General features: G+C 40.0%; 1 protein-coding gene across 1 annotated transcript in view; it reads left to right on the top strand.

Annotated features, from left to right (window-relative positions):
* Positions 1-12,407: 12,407 nt before the first annotated feature.
* Positions 12,408-19,275, top strand: part of ATP10D (ATPase phospholipid transporting 10D (putative)) — an 84,798-nt gene continuing 77,930 nt past the window's right edge. The window contains exon 1 of the mRNA XM_087827579.1: positions 12,408-12,609. The gene's annotated coding sequence lies outside the window, so the exon portion shown is untranslated. The remainder of the gene's footprint in view (positions 12,610-19,275) is intronic.

The raw sequence follows: 19,275 nt of genomic DNA, 5'->3' as shown, positions 1-19,275 counted from the left end.
AAGTGGGAGAACCAGCTTAGAGGATATGCCAGACTAATCCTAACTAATATAGGCATTAAACTTAATATGACTTAATTTGCATCCACAGACTGTTGAATCCTAGGAGCTTAGATGATGGGTGGTGTCAGGGGGAACCATGTACAAATGGAAAGACCCAAAATACATTTTGGAGCTAAGATCTACAGGACGTGATATTAGGCTGGCTGCTTTCTACGAGTGGGAGAGAGTAGAAGTAACATTCAGATCACAGAAGAAGGTAAAGCATGTGTTCTCTGATCTAGCTTGAAACCAAGGTTTCAGGCCCTGACTGAGCCATAAACTGTAGCTGCCACATTAGGGAAAACTTTTGAGGAACCGTGTGGTACAGTGGTTAAGAGCACAGGCTCTAGAGTCAGAGACCTGGGCTCTCATTCTATCTCTGCCATTTACCAGCCACATGACCTTGGGTAAATTCTCTGTATCTCAGGTTGGTTTTACTGAAGATGGGGATGAAGCTACCACCCACCTAATAAAGTTGTGAGGTTCAAATGGAATAATGCTTACAGTGTGTTCAGCATAGCACCTAGAATGTAATTCACCCCCAGTAAAGGTTAACTGTTGTTTTTAGCTAGCAGTAGTAGTGTGGAGTCCTGGGAACAGTGAAACACTCACACATGCACCCTATGCTAATGGGCCTGGTGAGGTGCCTTGATAAGGAAAGTTAATGAGAAAAATGGAGCTGACTCATCCCTGTGAACTCCCATAAATCTTGGACAGGGGGGAGATGGATTGTACACAAGCTGAGAGCCATCATAATTTGGGCATTGTGGCACAGACTACCATTTGTCCCCCAATATCTCTTCTTTGTGTTACAGGTTGAATTCTGTCCCTGCTAAAATTCATATGTTGAAGTCCTAAGCCCCAGTACCTCAACCGTGACCTTATTTGGAGACAGGGTCTTTCCAGACCCTAATCAAGTTAATGTGAGGGTATTCGAATGGGGCCTAATCCAGTATGATCGGTGTCCTAACAAAAGGGGGAGATTTGGACACAGAGGTGCACACAGAGGGAAAGCAGTGTAAGAGGCATAGGGAGATGGCTTGGCTCTCCAAGCCAAGGAGAGAAGCCTGGAGGAGATCCTTCTCTCATGGCCCGCAGGAGGAACCAATCCTGCAACACCTTGATTTTTGCTCTAAAACTAGCCAAATCTTATCTGAACTCATCCTCCTCTTCCAACTCCATGCTAAATGTAACCAATTACAACCAAAATACATTGACAATTATCTATTTTCCAATCCTGTTGCCTAGAACTACAGTCTCAGCATGGGTTCTGCTTTCCAAATTGTCAAAGGCACTGCGCAACATGAATCCTAGCTTTCAGGCTGCTGCCAACCCCTAACTACCTATTTTAGGTTGTGGTTCAGCAGTCTTTCACTCATACAAATTTCGGCATTAGGCAGAGAAGGTTAACTACCTTAACAATAGATCTAAAACATGTTCCCTTCAAATTATGATAAACTAATCACCCTTTTTCATTCCAGGGACATTTTTGGGTAAAGAAAGAGCAAAGCATTCTTTCAACTGTGAAGAAAAAATTTTGTTTCTTTGACTCTCCTTTTTACCAGATGCCATGTACCCATATAATCGTTTCATGTAGACTCTTGACCAAGATTTAGGGAGCACTTCTGTTCCACAGGGTTACTCTGGAAATTTCTATTCTGCATTACTGTGTGCTGAGTCTTAGTAGTAAATTCTAAATGACTTTCCTTTGTCCTTAAATTCTGGGGCTCCCTACTTTCACCCATGAACTGACAACATTAGCTTCAGTGATTATAATTTCTGACACATGTTCAAGGAATCAAGAAAAACTGTTCATTATTCAGAGTTTATGGCATCCTCTAATAAAAGAAATGGTCTGTGGCTTTCTACACCTAGTCAGTCAGTTCAAACCTGCTTTTTAGGTCATCTTATGACTTAAAATTGACTAATTTCTTCACTTTCGTTAGATATGTTACAATACAGATATGCTTAGTGATTTGCATTGCAATCTATGTACAATTCTTCTTGTTCATAAATTGTTGAGAGAAAAGGGCCTTCAAGTTCAAATGAGTTTTATTGTCATCACCATACAGGAAATATTTAAATGTTACATTGGCTTTGGTTCTATTGCATTGAAAGAAGTTATAAAGAGCTAATCTGTAAAGATTTGGGAGGTATTGGGTTTGATCTTGTCTGTATAAACTCTGATAGATTTTGCTGCCTAGAAAAAGTTTCTTAGAAAGTCAGTTGGATAAATCTCTCGTTTCATTCTGGTAAGAAATTGAAGGCCTGTGTTTTTCTTTCTGAGCTGTATACATAATTTAGAAAGGCTTTTAACAGCTCTTTATTCCATATTTTGTTTATCAAAAATACTCTTATTTCAAGCCATCTGAGTTCTCCATTAAAGAGTTCTTTGAGAAAAATAGACATTTTGATTTTAAAAGGACAGTAGAGATCATACAGGAGTTACTTCAGTGTGCCACTAAAGAATGCAACATCTTAAAAGCTTGGAAATTGCTCTGTTCGAGTGAGATACTTGAGTGAACTGCAATTTTGGGCCTTAGACATAATGCACTGTAATCTACACAATGTCCTCAGGGGTTGGCAGTCTTCGCTGATGGCATGTCAACTGCTCAATTAGTCTTTCTGATGAAGGTTCCCGTGCCTGTAAGACCTCCCTTTTCTCAGTTGCCACCTCTTTTAATCACTGTACTGAAAGGCTCCACATCTGTGAGCTGTTAGGATTTCAGCCAGTGATTCTTAATCAAGAAGATAGCACATTAGAGTCACCCCAGGAAATTTTGACTGATAATAATTTTTCAGTTGAAATGTGCTACACTTTTGTTTTTTTAAAATAGTTTTGTAACTTATACACCATAAAATCCTGCCATTTAAAGTATGATTCCTTGGGGTTTCATAAATTTATACAGTCATGCAATCATCACCACAATATACATTGTTAAAATACAAAAAAAACAACAAAAAGACACCACCACACATACACACACACACACACGCCACAGCCTATATATGTGTATCATTTAAAAAGGTCTGGAAAGTTACACAACTTATACTTACAGATCCTGGAAATGGGACTTGGAGTAGTGCTAAAAAGGATCTGTAATATTCCATTAAAGAAACAAGAGCTTGAAGGCACAGAATCCAAAATGGTAACTGTAATTAATTCTGCATGGTAGGATAGTGTAAATTTGCTTTATGTTCTTTATATTTTTCTAGATCTTTTGAATTTCCAAAGGCAAAACAAAAATTAAAACAAAGTTCCCAGGATAGGCCCAAGCTAGGAGAAGGGAAACTCACTATAAGACAATCAGACTCATTCTGGTAGAAGAATTAGCAGGCTTTGAAAGATGGGTTGAATATCCATAGGCAGAAAGGATGAGCATAGAAGTTTAGTTGCAAGTAATCACACAAACCCAAAGGGTACATAATAAAACCAAATGTCAGAATATATCCAAAAATGAGCAAATTTTTAAATCAAAATTTGATGCCAAGAAAAACAAGAGTTCTATATGAAGTATTATGAGAAATATTCAGATCCAGAGCAAAGCAGTTAGATTTTTCTAAGATAGCCCATCTGTTGGCATTTTTGCTAAATTATAGAGCAGAACAAAACAAAACAAAAAACTCAGTTAGGCAATTACAGTGTTTGAAGCCAAACTAACCTCAGAAGGCTTCTAATCTCACTTCCTCTTATAGAAGAGGAAACAAACTCCCAGGAGTTAAAGCCACTAGTGGTCAAGCCCAATGCAGACTCTGACTAAAGCATCAGAACACAACTTAGTAAGACTAATCATGTCTGACTTTCTTCTAAAGTAAAACAGAGTTAGCCACTGGCCATGCTGGAAGGTAAGGAGAATGATGAGTGGAAATCGCAATGTATGGTCTGGAGTCTAGATGGTAAGTTTTTTAAATCCACAAGTAAAACACAGACACTTTGTAAATTCATTTCTGTTAAATCCATTTTATTCTAATCTATATGCAAAGATTAGTTTTTTAAAAATCAAAGAAATTTTAGCATAGATTAAACGATGCAAATTTAGAACATACAAAAAGGATAACATAAGCCCTCTTAGGATCTGTAAGAGCTGGTTGAATGGATGTGTATGCACACATGATATTTTTAAGAATTCTTATAAAAGCCCTACGTCAATGACAGCACATGGATCTTATGCAAACAGTAATAACCTATCGAGGGACCAGGTGAAGGAGCGCTCAGAACCTAGCAGGCCCGTATGGGACACTGCACATGATTGGTGCCCTCTTTTAAGAAAAGAGACGTAACAACATTTAGCAGTATAAAAGGATTCTTTACCAGGCTCCTTTATTAATGAACTTCTCTAGGGCATATGAAATAAACTGATTTACGGAACATCAACAAGCACATCAATTTTAAGAAACATTATTTTGATAAACAGAAAAGTAAATATTTGTCTTGCTCTACACTCACTGTGCGTTTAGTAAATGTGTCTCTCCTAGATGACAGATGGCCCAAATTTGTCTGAACATTAAACATTATGCTCTGGGTAGACTTACACAATAACAGCTTTCAGAGGACTAGTCAACACCAGTATGCGTCAACAGAAGCAGTTTCAGGCACAGCAAGGGAGTCAGTCACTTGAGGTCTAGCCAACCCTCTTTTCTGCCTCTTGATTCTGCGTGTCTGATCCACAAAGGCAATTGCTAGGATATTTTCTAAATTTTTTCCTTCAGATTTCAACCAACACTTCAGCAAAGGCCCTGAACTTCCAGTTGGGAGCTTGTTGACGGGAGATGATAATGTGGGCCAGAACCAAGCACGTGAGGGCAGGAAAGACCTGCCATCCCAGCCCTTCTGTTTTGGCGGTGCTGCTTTACATATTTGCCACCCTTGCATTCCAAGACGCCCTTATTTGGCATACCTTTTTTTAAGTCTATTTTATTATTTGCTCAAAGGAACTTTTACAACTGTCTTGGCCAGCCCTGGGGGCTTGTATTTTATATTGTAATTTCAGCCTCCAGGAGAAAGGAAGATACTGACTTTGTTTTCATTTTTAATGTATGTTAACAGTGTAAGAGCAACCCATGTACCCACCTGTGATGGTTAATTTTATGTGTCAAATGGTAAGCCACAGTATCCAGGTGTTTGGGTAGACATTATCCTAGATGTTTCTGTGAAGGTAATTTTTTAGGTGAGATTAAATTTAAATCAGCTGACTTTGAGTAAAGCAGATTAATCTCCACAATGTGGGTGGGCCTCATCCAATCAGTTGACAGCCTTAATAGAAAAAGACTGACCTTCCAAAGAGGGAGAATTCTAGCAGCAGACCGACTTTGAACTCAACCTGCAATATCACCTCTTTCCTGGGTCTCCAGCCTGCCCGCCCACCCTGCAGATTTTGGATTTGCCAGTCCCCACAATAGTGTTGGTCAATTCCTTAAAATCTCTCGATCTCTCTCTCTTTCTCCCTCTGTATATTTCTATACATGGTATTGGTTCTGTTTCTCTAGAGAATACTAATATACCACCATTAAGCTTAAGAAATAATAGAACATCCTCAGCACCTTTGAGGTCCACTGTGTGCCCCATCCTGGTCATACTGACTTTCTAGTGTGATTTTTCCTGGTAATGGAGATACTTGATCAGCAAAATCACTAAAGGAAGAGATTTGGTGCTTTACCCAGTAGATGGCAGGAATATCACTACATTCAGCATGGAGACTTGCACTAGGCTTAATGAAGCACCTGAATTAATGGAGTAATGTAACTTCTTGTCACAGTTTAAGTCATGTATCACCTGTCAGATTAAAAATACAGCAGATAGGACCCTGCCAGTCAGCTTGCCCAGGCTGGGCTCTTCTGAGGAGCTCAGGACCCTCTGACTGAACCCATTACTGCAGAGCAATAACATTCCTGCAGGCCACACAGCCTTCTCATTTTTATCAAAACGGGGAAAGTTTGACCTTGTAAAGACTCTGGAATGCATCCTTCCTTTCCACACCACTGCGGGTTCCTTGTTTCAGGGCGACACTTCATCTTTCTAGCTCTGTAGTGTCTATCCTATCCATGTCTTTTGGATTAGCACAACTCTCCCTCTCCAAAACCTTCACAGTGGAGTCCCAGTGCTCCTTCTCTCCTTTCCTCTGCACTGGTCACATAAAAACTAACAAATTCTCAAAGGTACCACATCCTCCAATGTATTTGTGTTTTTCCTCTTACCTGTTTGTTGTTTTGTATTTTGCCAGAGGCCTTTCCTTTATTTCTCCCTCAGGGCATTCCTACTCATATCATAAGGCCCATTCAATTTACTCAGGGTAGCATTCAGAGTCTTCAAAGAGAACTGCAAGGCCTTCCAACATGTTACATCTCTTCTGTCACCTTCTGCTGCTTCCCTCTGCCACTGCACTGTGCCCCAGTCATGCTGCCTACCCACACTGGGGCTTGCTGTCCCTCCAAACTCCAGGCACAGCCCTGCCTCAGGCTCTTTGCACTGGGCGTTCCCTTTGCCTGAAACACTGTCTCCAGATACCCTCGTGGCTTGTTCTCTTCCCTGTGAGCTTTGCTCAAATGTGACTTTCTTGGTTAAGATCTCCAACAATTGAAAGTCATCTTCTCTCCAACTCTGGCACTTTCTTTTCCTCTTCCTTGCTGCCTTCCCGATAGCATTTATTACCATCTGACATATTAAATAGTTTACTTCTATCCAATAAGTACAGGGTTTTGTGTTTGTTTTATTTAATCCTGTATTGCCCATAGTTGGAATGGTGCCTACCACATATTGTGTGCTCCATTAATTCTGTAAAATGAATAAGTGACTGAATAAATGGAGACATAGGGAGTTCTGGGCACAGAGGGGTTCAAACCCAAGACTTGACTCACTTTACTGCAACTTTTTTAGTGATTGTAGAATTGACTTGTAACCAAAGTGTCTAAAATTCTTCCTGCCTCCTAAGGCAATTTTATCCCTTAAAATAAAATAAAACAAGTAGAACTCCCTCTTGTTTACAAGTTCTTAGGGAAAGGGTGGCTGGCTATCTCTTGCCCTGATTTTGTGCTCTCCCAGAATTTGCAATCCCAGCTGGTCACATTGTCTCTGAGTTTGCCATCTTTTCTCTGGCCACCCCCCTCAGGCATACACATTCCTGTCCAATTTCCCAAACTTATTAATAGAGCCTGATGGGCATGTAGACCTTTATTAAAAGTTGGAGGATAATACAGCACAGAGATTTTCATCACATTATCTGTGTTGACAGTCATAGAAAAATGATATTTGGACAGCCCAATGAGGTAAACTAGTTGATCTAAATGGGGCTTGGTATCAAATTTCATCACATCTTTTTTATGTAACAGAATTATAATAAGTTTTAAAATTCAAGGTATTAAAAACATTAGCTTTACATAAAGTTTCTTTATAAAGCACATTTAAAATTCTTATCTTTTGCTTGTTTTAATGAACATTTTTATTGAGATATAATTCATATATCATAAAATTAATCCCTTTAAAGTAAGTGTCCCTCTTAAGTGGTTTTAGTAGAGTTGTACAATCTTTATCACTATATAATTTCAGATCAATTTTATCATCCCAAGTAGAAACCTTGTACCCATTGTCCCTCCTCTCCCCAGCCCCTTATAACCACTATTCTACTTTCTGTCTCTGTGGATTTACCTATTCTGGGCATTTCATAGATATGGAATCGTACAATAAATAGACTGTTGTGTCTACTCTTTTTCCATGGGAATTTTTATCTGAAGTTTTATGTTTGAAATGGTTACATATAATTTTGGGTAAATATAATGATTTCTTCAAATTCTTCAAAATTACCATCAATGAGAAACTTTTTAAAAAAACTTTACCAGAATTTTCAAGAGTTGAAATTATATTTAAATACTCTAATAGCCCTTCCGTTAAGTAGCCAAACCACATAAAATTGCCATTTTTGGATGTCACAACTGATTGAATATTAGCAGTTGCATATGGTTCAACCTAATATTTCACTGAGTAATGTAATGTTGAAATTCTTTGTGATAATGTGAATGGATTTTTAATCCAATTCAATTTTTCATATCAAGCCCTAACTTGCAGAACACGTGTGCTAAGGTGCAATAGTCCCCACAACTGAAAGTGAAGAAAGGTATCCAAGGTATGTTGAAAGAGAGAACTTGGACCAGGCCTGGAGTGGTGCTCCTCACCAGCCCCACCAGATATTCCCTCGGCCTAGTCACTGTTTTGTGGGAACCTGGAACACAGACCCCTTCACCAGCTCCTCGGTTCCTTGTTCCTGATGATCTCCAGACGCCGCCCAGGTCCCATGCAGCAGCCTCAAGGGCCGAGGGATTGTTATTTTGCAACACATCCATAGCATGTTGTCTGGAGAGCTCTCATTTGTAAGGAATGTAGCACCACAGAAATGGAAACAGCTTAAGATTGAATATCAGATATCACTTTCTTAAAGTCTCAGGAAATTAGTCATCCTCTACCAGCCTTCCTCCGCCTCTGCTCCAAGTTTGAATGCCCTTTCTTAGAGGCTGATCCCATCTGCTCCCTGGGAAGAGCTATCACCCATCTTCTCACCTATCCAAAGCTCCTAGATTCCTGAATTTTCCGGCCAGTAGGCAAAATATGTAATACCCAGAGAAATGAATACATCTGTGTCTTAATTAAACCTAAATTCAGACAAAAGCTGGGGCCTACCTCTTCTAAATAAGGGACTGATGAATTATTTTTCCTGAACTAAAGGCTCATCGATCCCTGTGAGAATTCTGCCACTGTCCTATTGACAGGGTTTTTCATCACATTACAGACAGATCAAGAAGGGGTCAATGGACTGATCTAGAACTCTGGGACCAGCATGAATCTCCACCATTACAGAGTTTCCCTTTCTGGTATTCTGTGTAATCATTGCATTTCAAGGGTTTTTAGAAGATTAAAAGCCATCTTGTTTTCATATGGAGGGAAGTGAAACACTTGGCATAAAGGGAAGGAAATGTAATTCCTCTTTTTAAGAAATGCACACATAAAATTAAGGCCAAGTTTACAACTGGTAATAATGATGTAGATATATTCTTCTTGTTTCCAAAATACAATGGTGGGCACAAGTAGGTTTACAGTTGCATTATGACATTATTTTAAGTTAATATAACTATCATAATAATTATAACCTGCATGTCTTTCTCCATACAAACAACTATAAACTTACTTTTGCCCACTCCATATATAGAATTTCTACTCTCAACAACACACTTCTGGTCATAGCATCATTTTACCTTCCCCCAACAAAAATCTTCTAACACTCACCTTCCAAAGTCATCAAATGCTTTCCTGAATAGTCCACAATAGAACGTAGGTCCTCATGTCTTTCACCTGCTAGCTGTGCCATGTGTCTCTCTGCCTGTCAGATTTCTATTTCTAAATGAACACTGAACTCAGGGCTGATAAGAGAATTAAACGAGGTAATAGTTACCTAGAACATACAAATGTTTTATTACTGCTCAGTAAATAGTAAGGAAATAAAAAAGAGAGGGGAAAAAATGCAGTGATGATGTTATTAAAATCAGGGTTCATCTGTAAGTAATAAGCCCCTATTGCTTGAAGCACTGACTTCTCTCTCTCCCCCTTCTTCTTTTTTTTGGTCCAAAAGTAAGAAGGCTGATCCTCATCTGAGTTACATTCTGTTAATAAGATAAGTACAGGGGGACAGAAAGGTTGATTATGAATCATGCAAACTCAGTTCATGTTTAGGAAATATCAGTGCTTAGGAAACAGTGGCATATGTCAAATATTTTGAGGCAAACAAATAAAACATTGTTTTATGTGTTACATGTTAAAGCAGTGGCCTGAAAGAATATGTTTCTTTTTCACATATAACTGAAGAAGCTGCATCATTGGTCACAGGAATAATCATGCTTACTGTTTTATGAAAATGTTTTCTGATAAAATTTTAGTCCACTAAAAGAGAGGAAAAAATAGAAGTCAGTGAATTGATAACTATCACTTATTAAGCACCTATTATTTGCTTTACACACTCACGAGCACTTTAGCTGCATGAGGCTTAGAGATGGTACTAAAGATCATATATCTGAAAATTTGCAGAACTAAGATTTAAAGCCAGATCAGACCTAGATACTATGTCATATGTTTCCTACTGTCAATTAATTATAAAGCTATAAGTATTGAGATACTAATTACAAACAATTATTCACTTGGAAAAGATGAAATTTTCTTACATCTATATGATATACTTTGAATATTTGTTTTTTTAAAACTTCATGAGAAGATAGGTACATAAAAAATTGAATATATTTCTGAAATTACAAGAAAGTGAATACAAAAAGTTTGGCAATGACTGTATGGATTAATACTTACATTTTGGTAGCAAATGTGTTAAATCAAAGATTTTATGGATTTATTTACCTACTGTTACAAAATGAAAATGACCCTTATAAGAAAAGTTAGATATTAGAGGAACATTTGCAAAACGAACAAACTGAAGCCCACTTTCACAATGGTTATTTGCAATGATATTTATAAGTATTAATTTTTATTTTATTTAAAAATATATATATCTTTATTGATTTCGGAGAGAGGAAAGGAGAGGGAAAGAGAGAGAGAGAAACATCAATGATGAGTCATTGATGGGCTGCTTCCTGCACGCCTCCCACTGGGGATCAAGCCCGCAACCCAGGCACGGGCCCTGACTGGGAATCGAACCCGGATCACCTGGATCCTAGGTCCACGTGGGCTCAACTGCTGAGCCACGCCCGGCTGGGCATATAAGTATTAATTTTTAAAACTTGATTACATGTATTTAAATCATAAATGAGATACCTACTCCTTTTGTTCAGTCAAATGACACAGACCCAAATTGAAAGCTAGTGAAACCCCCTCACTCTTCCACTCTTCTCCACCGACTAAACAAGTCTGATGTGTATCTTACCACATATTTTCTACATGTATATTAAAATATACAAATATATAAAGAATATATGTAAAGATAAGTCATATTTCAAAATGTTTCACATTATTCTGCTACTACATTTTTAGTTTTACTTAGATATAACGTGGATGCTCCTCTAAGACAATGACTTAAATGCGAATCAGTGATTCAATGCCTGCTACAGATTAGAATCACTTGGGGAGCTCAGGAAAGGAAAAAAGAAACCGCCAGAGCCCGGCGCGGAGATTCCAGTCTACTCGGCGGGCGGGGCCTTGGCGTCGGGCTCCGCAGTTGCCCTGGCGCGCAGCTGGTTAGGCCACGGGCTCGAGCGGCCCAGCCGGCTGCCAGCGCAGCCTGTGCCGGCGCCCGGCCTCCAGGGGGCCCCCGCGGGACCGCGGCGTCGGCGCGGGCGGCCCCTCGCACGTAAGTCTCCTCCCGAGGACCGGCTCCAAGGAAACGCGGTTTCTCTTAGGTCAGGGTAGGGACGGTCGCCTGACTGCAGCGTGTAAGCAGCGCCAGGGATTGCAGAGGCCGTGGAAGCCAGTTCGTTTCCTGACGGGTGGGACTGGAGATGTGCCCGGGCCTCGGCGGGTCCCCGCCGTCGCCGTCGCCGTCGCCGGGAGCCACACCCCCGGCTCGCTCCTCGCCGCCGGGAGAGGCCCGTCGGGCGGAGGCGCTGGTCCGGCCTCTCGGGGCGCGTCGCCGGGAGCGCCCCTGCCGCTGGGACGCCTGTGTGACCGTGTCGTTTCCTCGCCGTCGCCCCACGTGTGAGGAGCTGGCAGACACGCCGTCGGGCACGGCCGCGGGGGCTTCGCTCCCCTTTTCAGTTTGTTTCTGTGGGATGAGCAACTGGCAGCCAGACTACGAGGTCTTGGTCGGAATTACCGCCGCCATTGGCTCTGCCTTCGACAGATGCCCCTTTCCTTTCTCAAAGCACTGGGTGTGTCAGAAGTTTTGAGCCACCAGACAGGTTGTTGGAATTTATTTAGGGGTAAATATATATATATATTTTTAGGCTGTGAGTTTTAAGCTAACAGAGCCTGGCAGGTGTCTGGACAAAGCCACACTATACTGAATGAGGGAGAATCGAATAAATGCCAGGAGTGAGAAAAAAGACCACATCAGAATGGTTTCTCCGCTTTTCTAGTTCTTACGTTTTCTTTTCTGCTTCTAAAACAATAACATTAAATGTTTAAGTTGGGCTGCTTTACACTCCAAAACACAACTGCCAAGCGTTTCAAGCCTTGGAAAATGCATGAACTGTCAGAGTTTCAGCAAAACAAGATGAACCAAAGGGCAGCAGGCTCCGCGAGAGTGGCCGCTGCCGCCCACACCCGCATCCGCGAGGCCGGCCGCCGCCTGGCCCCGCCCCCGACGTCACGGGAGGCGGGGCGGCGGGCGATTGGCTGCGGCCGCAGCTGCTCGGCCGCCGGCGGAGAGGGAGGGGTGGGCCCGGGAAGAGGAGGCCGCGGGCCGGCTCCGCTCCGCCTCCTCAGAGTTTGGGAGCTGAGAAGTGATTTTTTTCTTTTTTTTTAACCCCCAAGGCAAATGGCTGGCGCGGAAGCGTAGTTGGTCTCCGCTCCCCGGACCCGGGCTTGGTTCTTCTCTTGCGCCTTGGGACGCGGATCGTCATGCTGTGATGTGTGCGAAGGAGGAATCGGTAAGGCGCCGGGAGCCCTCGGGCTGGTCCCTGCCGCCGCTTCCCTTTCCCGGCTGCTCTGTCTCTCTCCCCTCCTCCAGTAATCGTGATCAGGTTTGATGAAGCGCCCCAAAACTAGAGTTCAGGGCTGTTGAACTCTTCTTTTTTAAGGAGAAACACCATTTTCCGTCCTTTGATTTCCAAAGAGGAATTATTTCATCTGTTCTGAGTGCTGGGTTTTGTGAAAAGGTAAATTATGCTCGTGGGCGCTCACACCCACACCCACACCCACACCCGCACACCTACCTTTGCCATCTCGTTTTGAAACCCGGCAGTTTAAGGCAAGCTTGGCGCTGTCTCAAAGGTAATGAAGAGGATGGGGGTCGAAAAACCGCGAGTTGATTCCCTTGGGAAAGAAAAGTGTTTGTGTTGGACCTCGCTCAGAAAGAGTTTTTAAGGGAGAGCTGCCAAAAAAAGGGGGGGGGGCGTTCTTCCAAGCAAATGCTAACTGCAGAACCTAGCAGTCGTTTGGGGCATCCTTCGTTGTAATTTACAAGCTACATAGTCACACTCTACTGTGCGCGGCAGAGAGACTGGCTGGCTGGCGACACCCGCCACTGTGGGGGGCTGACCTCCCCGTGCCTGTAGCAAGGATGTGTGTAAGCGACTCTTAATCGTAAGGGCACGTTAACGCAGTCGTTACAGTGTTATCTGAATAAGAGCAGAGTTTCTTCTTGCTTCTTTGCACTTCGTGCTTTCCAAGGAGAAAAATAATTCTATAGTCTGAGAGCAAGCCTTTGACTAAACTCAGCCTTGAAAGATGGACCCGCAAGGATTGGCTCCTTATCCACCAGTATTTATGACATGCTGTACCAGAAAAGTAACTCCAGAGTAGATAATTATTTTCAGATTGGGCTAGGCCACATTTCTGTGAAGAGGAGCATCATAAAAAACATCTCGATTGGCTTTTTTAAGAGCAAATGTGGAACACGTAATCATTGTAACAGTGTAAACTCATTCATTACCCTGCGGTGAGCCCCCACAGCGATCTACTGCAAGAGGTAATGTCTGATCCTTCTGGACTGTTTCCTGTTTCCATTACAAATACGTATTATGTGCCTAGGTGAAGACAGTTCGTTTTTATCAAAATGAGGTCATACTGTTGTGAAAGAATTTCAGTCTGAAGTGACCAGAGGATAATAAAGTGGAAAATCTCATGCACGTGCCCCTAGAGAAACAAAACTTAAGGACTGAGAGACTGATTTCCTGTAAATGCATGGTTTACAGAAAACTGATCATAGTGGCATTTTCTTAAATATTAGGGAGTTAATCAGAGGTTGTCTCATATCAACCTTGACAGTTTTGCTCATAAACCATAAGCTTATAAACATCTGTTTCCAGAAACGTGAACGAGATGGCCCAGGCTGCGTTGGTCTCACAGGTTGGTCTAAATTGAGCTTTATTTGTATGACTGGACTGGTTTTGTCTGCTTGAGAAATTTTCAAAGCTGGTCTCTGTTTGTTTTGATTTTAACAGACTCTAAACTTTCCCCACTTTCTATTTCCTACCCATAAGTACAGCCTACCCCAAGCCCTCCTGGATTTGCCCATAGCTTGCTACAGTATGTGTTCCAAGTTGCAATTCCTCTGCTATTCCCCATTAAACCCATCTCTCTCTTTTTTTTTTTTTTACTTTTTAATTTTTTACAGTTTTGAGCTTGTCTCTTTATTTAGGTAGACACTATAGTGGTTTCCCCCACCATCTGAAAGTAGAGCATTCCTATGAAACCTTATTGTAAGCCAAAAAGGCATAAAGTGAAGAAGCAGTTAACATTCACTTATATGGGAAAAAATTTGAGTGTTCCCAGATTAAAAAAAAATAACCTACCAAATCATACCAAATACTCTTAATTATGTCCAGTTTTACACTCAGTGTAACACCCGTACGAGCACTCAGGCTTTTCTGATATTCTAGGACACATCTTGCTAATAGATGCACCAAATAAACTGAGATAAAGCACAGATGCTCACAGACACAGTTTACAGCTCTGGTGGCTTGATGCTCAGATGCTGAGTGTAGTTCCCAGGAAGGAGCTTGGCGGGGCCTCTCTCACTGTGGGGGATGTCACTGCCTTATAATGGTAGCTGCCAAACACAGAGGAACACTACTTTCGCTTTTTGCCTTTTGTTGTAAAATTAAAAATCCTCTTCGGATTTCTTTTGGTTAGTGAAAACAGGTACTAATGTAGGTCTTTGGTAAAAATGAGTGGTGTAATGCAAACTTTTGAAAAGCGGGGGATATCCGTATATATTGGAAAACAACAACATTCAAAAGTTTTAGGGAGTTTAAAAAATAATACTGCAACTGCTACTTTAACATTTGTTAAATTGTATGAAAAAGATGGAGAATCTAGGCAGTCTAAACCAGGATGGGTGTCAGGAATATTTGACCTTTGCACAGCAAGAACTGAATACTTTTGCCCGGCCGGGCGTGGCTCAGCGGTTGAGCATCGACCTAGGATCCAGGTGATCGGGGTTCGATTCCCGGTCAGGGCACATGCCCGGATTGCAGGCTCGATCAATGACTCTCTCATCATTGATGTTTCTATCTGTGTCTCTCCGTCTCCCTTCCTCTCTCTGAAATCAATAAAGATATATTTAAAAAAAAAAAAAGAACTGAATACTTTTAAAATATAATTAACTTACTGACTGAATAGAAATGGAATCCTATTCCATTTCTATTTAGTCAGTAGGTAATTATATTTTTGGATGTCCTCACCCAAGGACATCACTTATTTTGATGCCAGTAAAATGAAGGAAATGCTCAGCATTTTATTATAATTTATAATAGAACAGAGATGACTCATTGTTAGGTAAATGTACTTCTTAGAATCAACTTTAAAAATTAAGATGTAAAAATTGACCACATATTCAGGTCTTCATTAGACCTAGTTAGAAGTATTGTCTGACCTAGTTAGAAGTATTTTTTTAAAGGAAGGAAAATCAAAGAAAATGGTACAAGTGAGATCACTTAGGGTTTGTTAAAACCCAGTGCATTGGTGAAGATAAATTTAGTAGCTTGTCAGTGCTTGAAACAAGGAGACTCAATTTATCAAGTCTTGTAACAATTATGTGTGTGGTGGATGCTCTCATCATTCCTGGACAATAGTTACAGCAGCCGAGCAGCTTTTCTTATTATTTTATTTATTTTTTAATTTTTTTGGTTAATCCTCACCCGAGGATATTTTTTTCCATTGCTTTTCAGAGAGAGTGGAAGGGAGGGGAGAGAAAGAGAGAAGGGGAAGGAGAAATATCGATGGCGATTGGTTGCCTCCTGCATGCACCCTGACTGGGGTGGATCGAGCTGGCCACCCAGGTATGTGCCCTTGACCGAAATTGAACCCAGGACCCTTCAGTGCACTGAGGCAAATGGGCTAGGGCTTTCCTTATCATTTTAAGAGGTCTGTTGTGAGTGTATCTCTTGAAAACATTATTCCCTTCCTGTTATCTTAGATGGATGTATTTCATTTAAAAAATTATCAAAGTCATAGAAACAGTATTTGTCAGGAAACTAGTATTACTATTGGAGTAAGAAGTGATAGTGGTACTAGTTTGCTAAAAGAGTGCTGGCCTTGATGGAATCTCATTTTGTGATGCCCAATGAAGAGTATAGTCATACAATTATTTGAGGTAATAATATGAGACTGTGTACTAAAACTCATAGTTCTTGGTCTAGAAATATATCCTAAGGAAATCATCTGAATTCTATATGAAGATTTATAAATATGTTCATTACAGTGTTACCTGTGATATGGAAAATATTTAAAACAAAATTAATTCCACAATAACAAACTTTTAAAATAAATTAATGTACTATATATCTATATTGAGAAACTTTAGGTTACCAAATATATTTTTAAAATTTTATGATTTAGAAAGATTTTTGCAGTATATGGAGTAAAAAAAAAAGAAATATTTAATACCATATCATATTGAATGCATAGAATATAATTTTGAAATATAAATACATATAAAATATAATTTACTCAATAAATATGTATTAAGCTCTTATTACATATCAAGCATTGTTCTAAATTAACAAATGTTGAACAGCATTGAACAAGGCTGTCACACTTACCATTTGCATACAAGTTCCTGTTTGTATCAGTGGATATAACCTGAGATATATCACATACCAAAAAAATTGGATTCCTATGTGGTAGAGTTATATAGCCTTTTCTTTTTAATATTTTCCTGATATTTCCAAATCTTCTACAGCAATTATTATTTTTATAATCACAAAAACACCGTTTTGAAAAATGTTACCAAGAATACTATGACAAATTTAAAGGACCGACTCTAAGCTCAATATTTTATATGCCAGTATGCCCTTTACAAAAGATATTACAAAAAGCCAGTGAGATTGATTAACACCCCTATAGAAGATGATCCCAATGGAAAACAGACATAAACGGGCAATTCGCAAAGGAAAAACAATTTTGACCTTTCTGACGTTTTAGGGAGCATTCGGAGAGTATTCAGCATAGAAACACGTTACCATATTTTCACACATCACATTAACAAGCATGGAAAACAGCTCAAAATGTGTGAGGCTGTTGGGAAGGCTATTTAATAACATGGAAAATGTTCATGATATGAGAAATGAAAAACTAAATTACAAAATGATGTCCTACCTTTGAAAAAATTCCAGTGATTGTGTTGAGAAACTACTTCTTGGTGGAGAATAAACCTAATGTTAATAGTACTTACGTTTGGGTGGTGGGGTAGATATGATTTCTGTTTTTCTCATGGTATTAATCTGTAGTTTCTAACATTTCTACAGCAAACGTATTTTAGTTATGAGGGAAAAAATTCTCTATCCTAATAAATCAATTTGTCCTAGAATGAAGAGCACATAGACAATACTCCCTTCCCCCCCTTTCGCAAAGCCACAGTCTGTTGTGTGTAATTCCATGTCAGGTGCCATTGTTTCTGAATTAGATTTGCTGGTGAGAACATTTGATTTCTAGGGGAACCCACCAGGTAAAACTGATTCTAGTCATATCCACTCTTCTCTTTTCTGCTGTTTTCTGGAATAATAAGGAGTGTTGGACTGATTCGAGCTTTATTTCTTTTCATTTCCTTTTGATCACATCTGCTAAGGCCTCATGCTGATAGGCCTTCATTTAAGTATTCCTTAATTTATTTTTTTAAAACCTGCTGATTCCATGTAAGGCCTTTCTGAATGAGGAAGACGAGCACAATTATATTTCTGTTAGCAAAACAAGCGTACAAAAATTTCAGCTCTATGTAGGATAGGTAGTAAAAAAAATCATAATAAATTGGTAATGAGAAGGAAGGTGAAAATCAGTTTTAAATTATTCAAAAATGTTGTAAAGTCTTTTTCTTTAATTTATACTACTCATAATTATTTAGCACCATTTTTAAACATTCTCATTACCCTTTTAGACAATGATAATATATTGAACGTTATAGTTAAAAATCTTAATTATAATATCCTTTGTTCTTTACTGAAGTCTTTGCTAGAGAGGTGCTCTCAGGTGTTTCATCACAAAGATTCTCTCTACTTACCTGTGGTGTCCTTCAGTCAACAACTTAATATTTTTACCTTGACATATTAGGAAAAATGCCTGAATCTGAAGCATTACTATACTTTTAGATTCCGAAACCAAGGACTGAGAGAAAAGTGAAATACTTTCAATGGGGCACGGATATTGTGAAAGTAATTCTTAGCTCTGAGTCCTAAATTGGCTTTCCTCTCCCAAACTGTCACATTTCATTTGAGCCATACTAGTGCAAAAGATGGTGTGTGGTGGTCCCCAGTGCCTGATTTGTCACCTAGTTTTTGCCTGCTTGATTTGGGTCACGGTCGGGATGGGAGGGGTGGTGATAAGAATGTGTGGGTAAGGTATGCAGTATGAAGGATGCAGTGTTGGTAGCAGGTGGAGGGGAGGCATGCGGCCAGGACAGAGCCAAGTAGGGAACATGTCTTGTGGCTCATGCTTTTCCAGCCGTTGGTATTGCTGTTGTCACAGAGGCCTTGGGAAATCTCTAATGACCCCACTCCAGGTTAGGTTCCTGGTAGATTGTGTTCTGAAGCACATCACTCAGTTTTCCCAGTCTAGTCTCCCTGACTTTACTCTCCCAGTTCCAATGTGTCTTTCACACCTATTGAAAAGAAATCCTTTAAATGTCTGTATCATACCACACTTTCTCAAATTTCTTTGATTTCCAATTTTCTTCAAACTAAGTGTAAATTCTTCATCTTAGTAAGTAAGGAATTATGTGGTTCTGACATAAATTTCCATCTTAGTTTCCCATCACTTCTTAATTTGTACTTGAAACTCTGGCCATATTGTACTACTCAATGTTACTGACACAGGGTTTTCTAGCCTCCTTGCCTTTATTCACATTTCCTTTTCTAAAATCTATGAATCTCTCCTGTCAGATTATCAACATTTCCCAAAGCTCATTTAAAGTGCTCTCTCTTCCTGGAGGACTACCTCTTCTCCCTTTCCATCTTCCAACCTCATGTCATGCCTTCTTGTAGGACTTTCTGATTCCCAGAATTGATATACTACATGAATACCCCAGTGTTATATTTTTTGTTGAATTGAATATTTTGACCTGTTCTGGGCACTTTTATTTATTCTCAAAGAATCCAGTG

Source organism: Miniopterus natalensis, chromosome 1 (assembly GCF_054644295.1).
Source record: "Miniopterus natalensis isolate mMinNat1 chromosome 1, mMinNat1.hap1, whole genome shotgun sequence".
Classification (NCBI taxonomy): Eukaryota; Metazoa; Chordata; class Mammalia; order Chiroptera; family Miniopteridae; genus Miniopterus; species Miniopterus natalensis.
Note: the sequence above shows the minus strand (reverse complement) of the source record. Positions and strands in the feature narration are given on the sequence as shown.